Source organism: Spermophilus citellus (assembly GCF_964194105.1).
Source record: "Spermophilus citellus genome assembly, chromosome: 1".
NCBI lineage: Eukaryota > Metazoa > Chordata > Mammalia > Rodentia > Sciuridae > Spermophilus > Spermophilus citellus.
In genome coordinates this window covers 97788863-97799771 of record NC_138182.1, presented here as the reverse complement: position 1 = coordinate 97799771, position 10909 = coordinate 97788863, and positions in this window count along the sequence as shown.

Below are 10909 nucleotides of genomic sequence, written 5' to 3'. Positions count from 1 at the left end.
GTCAGTATAGGAGAAAACAGAGTGAAACGCCAAAATTCAAACAGTTACTGGAAGCGAACGCTTCAACATAAAAGAACGAAATTTGGGGAACCAAGTGAGCTTAGTGTACTGATCATTACCTGAAAGTATCATCCAGTTTGGGTGAAAAAATAGTTGCTGAGATTTCTGGAGACCCGCAATTTTGGGAAGCTTGGGAACCCCTTTCAATGAAAGTGTTTCTCCTCAGTCACTGCTGAGTGCTACATCAAGAGGAAAGAGAATATATAGATAGAACTTGAAACTGCTTTACTGTGTCAAGTTTGAAGAAGGTAGCACAAACCGTGTTTGATTTAGAGTTCCAAATACATCTATCAATATAGGAGAAAACAGAGTGAAACGCCAAAATTCAAACTGTTACTGGAAACGAACGCTTCAACATAGAAGAACGAAATTTGGGGAACCAAGTGGGCTTAGTGTACCTATTATTACCTGAAAGTATCATCCAGTTTGGGTGAAATCATATTTTCTGAGATTTCTGGAGACTCGTAATTTCAGGAAGCTTGGCAACCCCTGTCAATGAAAGTATTTCTCCCCAGTCACTGCTTAGGGCTACATCCAGAGGAAACAGAACATAGAGATAGAACGTCAAACTGCTTTACTGTGTCAAGTTTCAAGAAGCTAGCACAAACCGTGTTTGATTTAGAGTTCCAAATACATCTGTCAGTATAGGAGAAAACAGAGTGAAACGCCAAAATTCAAACAGTTACTGGAAGCGAACGCTTCAACATAAAAGAACAAAATTTGGGGAACCAAGTGAGCTTAGTGTACTGATCATTACCTGAAAGTATCATCCAGTTTGGGTTAAAAAATAGTTGCTGAGATTTCTGGAGACTCGTAATTTCTGGAAGCTTGGCAACCCCTTTCAATGAAAGTGTTTCTCCTCAGTCACTGCTGAGTGCTACATCAAGAGGAAACAGAACATAGAGATAGAACGTGAAACTGCTTTACTGTGTCAAGTTTCAAGAAGCTAGCACAAACCGTGTTTGGTTTAGAGTTCCAAATACTTCTATCAATATAGGAGAAAACAGAGTGAAACGCCAAAATTCAAACTGTTACTGGAAACGAACGCTTCAACATAGAAGAACGAAATTTGGGGAACCCAGTGGGCTTAGCGTACTCATCATTACCTGAAAGTATCATCAATTTGGGTGAAAAAATAGATGCTGAGATTTCTGGAGACTCGTAATTTTTGGAAGCTTGGCAACCCCTTTCAATGGAAGTGTTTTTCCCCAGTCACTGCTTAGGGCTACATCAAGAGGAGACAGAACATAGAGATAGAACGTGAAACTGCTTTACTGTGTCAAGTTTCAAGAAGCTAGCACAAACCGTGTTTGGGTTAGAGTTCCAAATACATCTATCAATATAGGAGAAAACTGAGTGAAACGCCAAAATTCAAACTGTTACTGGAAACGAACGCTTCAGCATAGAAGAACGAAATTTGGGGAACCAAGTGGGCTTAGTGTACTGATCATTACCTGAAAGTATCATCCAGTTTGGGTGAAATCATAGTTGCTGAGATTTCTGGAGACTCGTAATTTCTGGAAGCTTGGCAACCTCTGTCAATGAAAGTATTTTTCCCCAGTCACTGCTTAGGGCTACATCCAGAGGAAAAAGAACATAGAGATAGAACGTGAAACTGCTTTACTGTGTCAAGTTTCAAGAAGCTAGCACAAACCGTGTTTGATTTAGAGTTCCAAATACATCTGTCAGTATAGGAGAAAACAGAGTGAAACGCCAAAATTCAAACAGTTACTGGAAGCGAACGCTTCAACATAAAAGAACGAAATTTGGGGAACCAAGTGAGCTTAGTGTACTGATCATTACCTGAAAGTATCATCCAGTTTGGGTGAAAAAATAGTTGCTGAGATTTCTGGAGACTCGTAATTTCTGGAAGCTTGGCAACACCTTTCAATGAAAGTGTTTCTCCTCAGTCACTGCTGAGTGCTATATCAAGAGGAAACAGAACATAGAGATAGAACGTGAAACTCCTTTACTGTGTCAAGTTTCAAGAAGCTAGCACAAACCGTGTTTGGTTTAGAGTTCCAAATACATGTATCAATATAGGAGAAAACAGAGTGAAACGCCAAAATTCAAACTGTTACTGGAAACGAACGCTTTAACATAGAAGAACGAAATTTGGGGAACCAAATGGGCTTAGTGTACTGATCATTACCTGAAAGTATCATCCAGTTTGGGTTAAAAAATAGTTGCTGAGATTTCTGGAGACTCGCAATTTTGGGAAGCTTGGCAACCCCTTTCAATGAAAGTGTTTCTCCTCAGTCACTGCTGAGTGCTACATCAAGAGGAAACAGAACATAGATATAGAACGTGAAACTGCTTTACTGTGTCAAGTTTCAAGAAGCTAGCACAAACCGTGTTTGGTTTAGAGTTCCAAATACATCTATCAATATAGGAGAAAACAGAGTGAAACGCCAAAATTCAAACTGTTACTGGAAACGAACGCTTCAACATAGAAGAACGAAATTTGGGGAACACAGTGGGCTTAGCGTACTCATCATTACCTGAAAGTATCATCAAGTTTGGGTGAAAAAATAGATGCTGAGATTTCTGGAGACTCGTAATTTTTGGAAGCTTGGCAACCCCTTTCAATGAAAGTGTTTCTCCCCAGTCACTGCTTAGGGCTACATCAAGAGGAGACAGAACATAGAGATAGAACGTGAAACTGCTTTACTGTGTCAAGTTTCAAGAAGCTAGCACAAACCGTGTTTGATTTAGAGTTCCAAATACATCTGTCAGTATAGGAGAAAACAGAGTGAAACGCCAAAATTCAAACAGTTACTGGAAGCGAACGCTTCAACATAAAAGAACGAAATTTGGGGAACCAAGTGAGCTTAGTGTACTGATCATTACCTGAAAGTATCATCCAGTTTGGGTGAAAAAATAGTTGCTGAGATTTCTGGAGACTCGCAATTTTGGGAAGCTTGGCAACCCCTTTCAATGAAAGTGTTTCTCCTCAGTCACTGCTGAGTGCTACATCAAGAGGAAACAGAACATTAGGATAGAACTTGAAACTGCTTAACTGTGTCAAGTTTGAAGAAGGTAGCACAAACCGTGTTTGATTTAGAGTTCCAAATACATCTATCAATATAGGAGAAAACAGAGTGAAACGCCAAAATTCAAACTGTTACTGGAAACGAACGCTTCAACATAGAAGAACGAAATTTGGGGAACCAAGTGGGCTTAGTGTACCTATTATTACCTGAAAGTATCATCCAGTTTGGGTGAAATCAAAGTTTCTGAGATTTCTGGAGACTCGTAATTTCTGGAAGCTTGGCAACCCCTGTCAATGAAAGTATTTCTCCCCAGTCACTGCTTAGGGCTACATCCAGAGGAAACAGAACATAGAGATAGAACGTGAAACTGCTTTACTGTGTCAAGTTTCAAGAAGCTAGCACAAACCGTGTTTGATTTAGAGTTCCAAATACATCTGTCAGTATAGGAGAAAACAGAGTGAAACGCCAAAATTCAAACAGTTACTGGAAGCGAACGCTTCAACATAAAAGAACGAAATTTGGGGAACCAAGTGAGCTTAGTGTACTGATCATTACCTGAAAGTATCATCCAGTTTGGGTTAAAAAATAGTTGCTGAGATTTCTGGAGACTCGTAATTTCTGGAAGCTTGGCAACCCCTTTCAATGAAAGTGTTTCTCCTCAGTCACTGCTGAGTGATACATCAAGAGGAAACAGAACATAGAGATAGAACGTGAAACTGCTTTACTGTGTCAAGTTTCAAGAAGCTAGCACAAACCGTGTTTGGTTTAGAGTTCCAAATACATCTATCAATATAGGAGAAAACAGAGTGAAACGCCAAAATTCAAACTGTTACTGGAAACGAACGCTTCAACATAGAAGAACGAAATTTGGGGAACCCAGTGGGCTTAGCGTACTCATCATTACCTGAAAGTATCATCAATTTGGGTGAAAAAATAGATGCTGAGATTTCTGGAGACTCGTAATTTTTGGAAGCTTGGCAACCCCTTTCAATGGAAGTGTTTTTCCCCAGTCACTGCTTAGGGCTACATCAAGAGGAGACAGAACATAGAGATAGAACGTGAAACTGCTTTACTGTGTCAAGTTTCAAGAAGCTAGCACAAACCGTGTTTGGGTTAGAGTTCCAAATACATCTATCAATATAGGAGAAAACAGAGTGAAACGCCAAAATTCAAACTGTTACTGGAAACGAACGCTTCAACATAGAAGAACGAAATTTGGGGAACCAAGTGGGCTTAGTGTACCTATTATTACCTGAAAGTATCATCCAGTTTGGGTGAAATCATATTTTCTGAGATTTCTGGAGACTCGTAATTTCAGGAAGCTTGGCAACCCCTGTCAATGAAAGTATTTCTCCCCAGTCACTGCTTAGGGCTACATCCAGAGGAAACAGAACATAGAGATAGAACGTCAAACTGCTTTACTGTGTCAAGTTTCAAGAAGCTAGCACAAACCGTGTTTGATTTAGAGTTCCAAATACATCTGTCAGTATAGGAGAAAACAGAGTGAAACGCCAAAATTCAAACAGTTACTGGAAGCGAACGCTTCAACATAAAAGAACAAAATTTGGGGAACCAAGTGAGCTTAGTGTACTGATCATTACCTGAAAGTATCATCCAGTTTGGGTTAAAAAATAGTTGCTGAGATTTCTGGAGACTCGTAATTTCTGGAAGCTTGGCAACCCCTTTCAATGAAAGTGTTTCTCCTCAGTCACTGCTGAGTGCTACATCAAGAGGAAACAGAACATAGAGATAGAACGTGAAACTGCTTTACTGTGTCAAGTTTCAAGAAGCTAGCACAAACCGTGTTTGGTTTAGAGTTCCAAATACTTCTATCAATATAGGAGAAAACAGAGTGAAACGCCAAAATTCAAACTGTTACTGGAAACGAACGCTTCAACATAGAAGAACGAAATTTGGGGAACCCAGTGGGCTTAGCGTACTCATCATTACCTGAAAGTATCATCAATTTGGGTGAAAAAATAGATGCTGAGATTTCTGGAGACTCGTAATTTTTGGAAGCTTGGCAACCCCTTTCAATGGAAGTGTTTTTCCCCAGTCACTGCTTAGGGCTACATCAAGAGGAGACAGAACATAGAGATAGAACGTGAAACTGCTTTACTGTGTCAAGTTTCAAGAAGCTAGCACAAACCGTGTTTGGGTTAGAGTTCCAAATACATCTATCAATATAGGAGAAAACTGAGTGAAACGCCAAAATTCAAACTGTTACTGGAAACGAACGCTTCAGCATAGAAGAACGAAATTTGGGGAACCAAGTGGGCTTAGTGTACTGATCATTACCTGAAAGTATCATCCAGTTTGGGTGAAATCATAGTTGCTGAGATTTCTGGAGACTCGTAATTTCTGGAAGCTTGGCAACCTCTGTCAATGAAAGTATTTTTCCCCAGTCACTGCTTAGGGCTACATCCAGAGGAAAAAGAACATAGAGATAGAACGTGAAACTGCTTTACTGTGTCAAGTTTCAAGAAGCTAGCACAAACCGTGTTTGATTTAGAGTTCCAAATACATCTGTCAGTATAGGAGAAAACAGAGTGAAACGCCAAAATTCAAACAGTTACTGGAAGCGAACGCTTCAACATAAAAGAACGAAATTTGGGGAACCAAGTGAGCTTAGTGTACTGATCATTACCTGAAAGTATCATCCAGTTTGGGTGAAAAAATAGTTGCTGAGATTTCTGGAGACTCGTAATTTCTGGAAGCTTGGCAACACCTTTCAATGAAAGTGTTTCTCCTCAGTCACTGCTGAGTGCTATATCAAGAGGAAACAGAACATAGAGATAGAACGTGAAACTCCTTTACTGTGTCAAGTTTCAAGAAGCTAGCACAAACCGTGTTTGGTTTAGAGTTCCAAATACATGTATCAATATAGGAGAAAACAGAGTGAAACGCCAAAATTCAAACTGTTACTGGAAACGAACGCTTTAACATAGAAGAACGAAATTTGGGGAACCAAATGGGCTTAGTGTACTGATCATTACCTGAAAGTATCATCCAGTTTGGGTTAAAAAATAGTTGCTGAGATTTCTGGAGACTCGCAATTTTGGGAAGCTTGGCAACCCCTTTCAATGAAAGTGTTTCTCCTCAGTCACTGCTGAGTGCTACATCAAGAGGAAACAGAACATAGATATAGAACGTGAAACTGCTTTACTGTGTCAAGTTTCAAGAAGCTAGCACAAACCGTGTTTGGTTTAGAGTTCCAAATACATCTATCAATATAGGAGAAAACAGAGTGAAACGCCAAAATTCAAACTGTTACTGGAAACGAACGCTTCAACATAGAAGAACGAAATTTGGGGAACACAGTGGGCTTAGCGTACTCATCATTACCTGAAAGTATCATCAAGTTTGGGTGAAAAAATAGATGCTGAGATTTCTGGAGACTCGTAATTTTTGGAAGCTTGGCAACCCCTTTCAATGAAAGTGTTTCTCCCCAGTCACTGCTTAGGGCTACATCAAGAGGAGACAGAACATAGAGATAGAACGTGAAACTGCTTTACTGTGTCAAGTTTCAAGAAGCTAGCACAAACCGTGTTTGATTTAGAGTTCCAAATACATCTGTCAGTATAGGAGAAAACAGAGTGAAACGCCAAAATTCAAACAGTTACTGGAAGCGAACGCTTCAACATAAAAGAACGAAATTTGGGGAACCAAGTGAGCTTAGTGTACTGATCATTACCTGAAAGTATCATCCAGTTTGGGTGAAAAAATAGTTGCTGAGATTTCTGGAGACTCGCAATTTTGGGAAGCTTGGCAACCCCTTTCAATGAAAGTGTTTCTCCTCAGTCACTGCTGAGTGCTACATCAAGAGGAAACAGAACATTAGGATAGAACTTGAAACTGCTTAACTGTGTCAAGTTTGAAGAAGGTAGCACAAACCGTGTTTGATTTAGAGTTCCAAATACATCTATCAATATAGGAGAAAACAGAGTGAAACGCCAAAATTCAAACTGTTACTGGAAACGAACGCTTCAACATAGAAGAACGAAATTTGGGGAACCAAGTGGGCTTAGTGTACCTATTATTACCTGAAAGTATCATCCAGTTTGGGTGAAATCAAAGTTTCTGAGATTTCTGGAGACTCGTAATTTCTGGAAGCTTGGCAACCCCTGTCAATGAAAGTATTTCTCCCCAGTCACTGCTTAGGGCTACATCCAGAGGAAACAGAACATAGAGATAGAACGTGAAACTGCTTTACTGTGTCAAGTTTCAAGAAGCTAGCACAAACCGTGTTTGATTTAGAGTTCCAAATACATCTGTCAGTATAGGAGAAAACAGAGTGAAACGCCAAAATTCAAACAGTTACTGGAAGCGAACGCTTCAACATAAAAGAACGAAATTTGGGGAACCAAGTGAGCTTAGTGTACTGATCATTACCTGAAAGTATCATCCAGTTTGGGTTAAAAAATAGTTGCTGAGATTTCTGGAGACTCGTAATTTCTGGAAGCTTGGCAACCCCTTTCAATGAAAGTGTTTCTCCTCAGTCACTGCTGAGTGATACATCAAGAGGAAACAGAACATAGAGATAGAACGTGAAACTGCTTTACTGTGTCAAGTTTCAAGAAGCTAGCACAAACCGTGTTTGGTTTAGAGTTCCAAATACATCTATCAATATAGGAGAAAACAGAGTGAAACGCCAAAATTCAAACTGTTACTGGAAACGAACGCTTCAACATAGAAGAACGAAATTTGGGGAACCCAGTGGGCTTAGCGTACTCATCATTACCTGAAAGTATCATCAATTTGGGTGAAAAAATAGATGCTGAGATTTCTGGAGACTCGTAATTTTTGGAAGCTTGGCAACCCCTTTCAATGGAAGTGTTTTTCCCCAGTCACTGCTTAGGGCTACATCAAGAGGAGACAGAACATAGAGATAGAACGTGAAACTGCTTTACTGTGTCAAGTTTCAAGAAGCTAGCACAAACCGTGTTTGGGTTAGAGTTCCAAATACATCTATCAATATAGGAGAAAACAGAGTGAAACGCCAAAATTCAAACTGTTACTGGAAACGAACGCTTCAACATAGAAGAACGAAATTTGGGGAACCAAGTGGGCTTAGTGTACTGATCATTACCTGAAAGTATCATCCAGTTTGGGTGAAATCATAGTTGCTGAGATTTCTGGAGACTCGTAATTTCTGGAAGCTTGGCAACCTCTGTCAATGAAAGTATTTTTCCCCAGTCACTGCTTAGGGCTACATCCAGAGGAAACAGAACATAGAGATAGAACGTGAAACTGCTTTACTGTGTCAAGTTTCAAGAAGCTAACACAAACCGTGTTTGATTTAGAGTTCCAAATACATCTGTCAGTATAGGAGAAAACAGAGTGAAACGCCAAAATTCAAACAGTTACTGGAAGCGAACGCTTCAACATAAAAGAACGAAATTTGGGGAACCAAGTGAGCTTAGTGTACTGATCATTACCTGAAAGTATCATCCAGTTTGGGTGAAAAAATAGTTGCTGAGATTTCTGGAGACTCGCAATTTTGGGAAGCTTGGCAACCCCTTTCAATGAAAGTGTTTCTCCTCAGTCACTGCTGAGTGCTACATCAAGAGTAAACAGAACATAGAGATAGAACGTGAAACTGCTTTACTGTGTCAAGTTTCAAGAAGCTAGCACAAACCGTGTTTGGTTTAGAGTTCCAAATACATCTATCAATATAGGAGAAAACAGAGTGAAACGCCAAAATTCAAACTGTTACTGGAAACGAACGCTTCAACATAGAAGAACGAAATTTGGGGAACACAGTGGGCTTAGCGTACTCATCATTACCTGAAAGTATCATCAAGTTTGGGTGAAAAAATAGATGCTGAGATTTCTGGAGACTCGTAATTTTTGGAAGCTTGGCAACCCCTTTCAATGAAAGTGTTTCTCCTCAGTCACTGCTTAGGGCTACATCAAGAGGAGACAGAACATAGAGATAGAACGTGAAACTGCTTTACTGTGTCAAGTTTCAAGAAGCTAGCACAAACCGTGTTTGGGTTAGAGTTCCAAATACATCTATCAATATAGGAGAAAACAGAGTGAAACGCCAAAATTCAAACTGTTACTGGAAACGAACGCTTCAACATAGAAGAACGAAATTTGGGGAACCAAGTGGGCTTAGTGTACTGATCATTACCTGAAAGTATCATCCAGTTTGGGTGAAATCATAGTTGCTGAGATTTCTGGAGACTCGTAATTTCTGGAAGCTTGGCAACCTCTGTCAATGAAAGTATTTTTCCCCAGTCACTGCTTAGGGCTACATCCAGAGGAAACAGAACATAGAGATAGAACGTGAAACTGCTTTACTGTGTCAAGTTTCAAGAAGCTAGCACAAACCGTGTTTGATTTAGAGTTCCAAATACATCTGTCAGTATAGGAGAAAACAGAGTGAAACGCCAAAATTCAAACAGTTACTGGAAGCGAACGCTTCAACATAAAAGAACGAAATTTGGGGAACCAAGTGAGCTTAGTGTACTGATCATTACCTGAAAGTATCATCCAGTTTGGGTGAAAAAATAGTTGCTGAGATTTCTGGAGACTCGCAATTTTGGGAAGCTTGGCAACCCCTTTCAATGAAAGTGTTTCTCCTCAGTCACTGCTGAGTGCTATATCAAGAGGAAACAGAACATAGAGATAGAACGTGAAACTGCTTTACTGTGTCAAGTTTCAAGAAGCTAGCACAAACCGTGTTTGGTTTAGAGTTCCAAATACATGTATCAATATAGGAGAAAACAGAGTGAAACGCCAAAATTCAAACTGTTACTGGAAACGAACGCTTTAACATAGAAGAACGAAATTTGGGGAACCAAATGGGCTTAGTGTACTGATCATTACCTGAAAGTATCATCCAGTTTGGGTTAAAAAATAGTTGCTGAGATTTCTGGAGACTCGCAATTTTGGGAAGCTTGGCAACCCCTTTCAATGAAAGTGTTTCTCCTCAGTCACTGCTGAGTGCTACATCAAGAGGAAACAGAACATAGATATAGAACGTGAAACTGCTTTACTGTGTCAAGTTTCAAGAAGCTAGCACAAACCGTGTTTGGTTTAGAGTTCCAAATACATCTATCAATATAGGAGAAAACAGAGTGAAACACCAAAATTCAAACTGTTACTGGAAACGAACGCTTCAACATAGAAGAACGAAATTTGGCGAACCAAATGGGCTTAGTGTACTGATCATTACCTGAAAGTATCATCCAGTATGGGTGAAATCATAGTTGCTGAGATTTCTGGAGACTCGTAATTTCTGGAAGCTTGGCAACCCCTTTCAATGAAAGTATTTCTCCCCAGTCACTGCTTAGTGCTACATCAAGAGGAAACAGAACATAGAGATAGAACGTGAAACTGCTTTAGTGTGTCAAGTTTCAAGAAGCTAGCACAAACCGTGTTTGATTTAGAGTTCCAAATACATCTGTCAGTATAGGAGAAAACAGAGTGAAACGCCAAAATTCAAACAGTTACTGGAAGCGAACGCTTCAACATAAAAGAACGAAATTTGGGGAACCAAGTGAGCTTAGTGTACTGATCATTACCTGAAAGTATCATCCAGTTTGGGTGAAAAAATAGTTGCTGAGATTTCTGGAGACTCGCAATTTTGGGAAGCTTGGCAACCCCTTTCAATGAAAGTGTTTCTCCTCAGTCACTGCTGAGTGCTACATCAAGAGGAAACAGAACATAGAGATAGAACGTGAAACTGCTTTACTGTGTCAAGTTTCAAGAAGCTAGCACAAACCGTGTTTGGTTTAGAGTTCCAAATACATCTATCAATATAGGAGAAAACAGAGTGAAACGCCAAAATTCAAACTGTTACTGGAAACGAACGCTTCAACATAGAAGAACGAAATTTGGGGAACCCA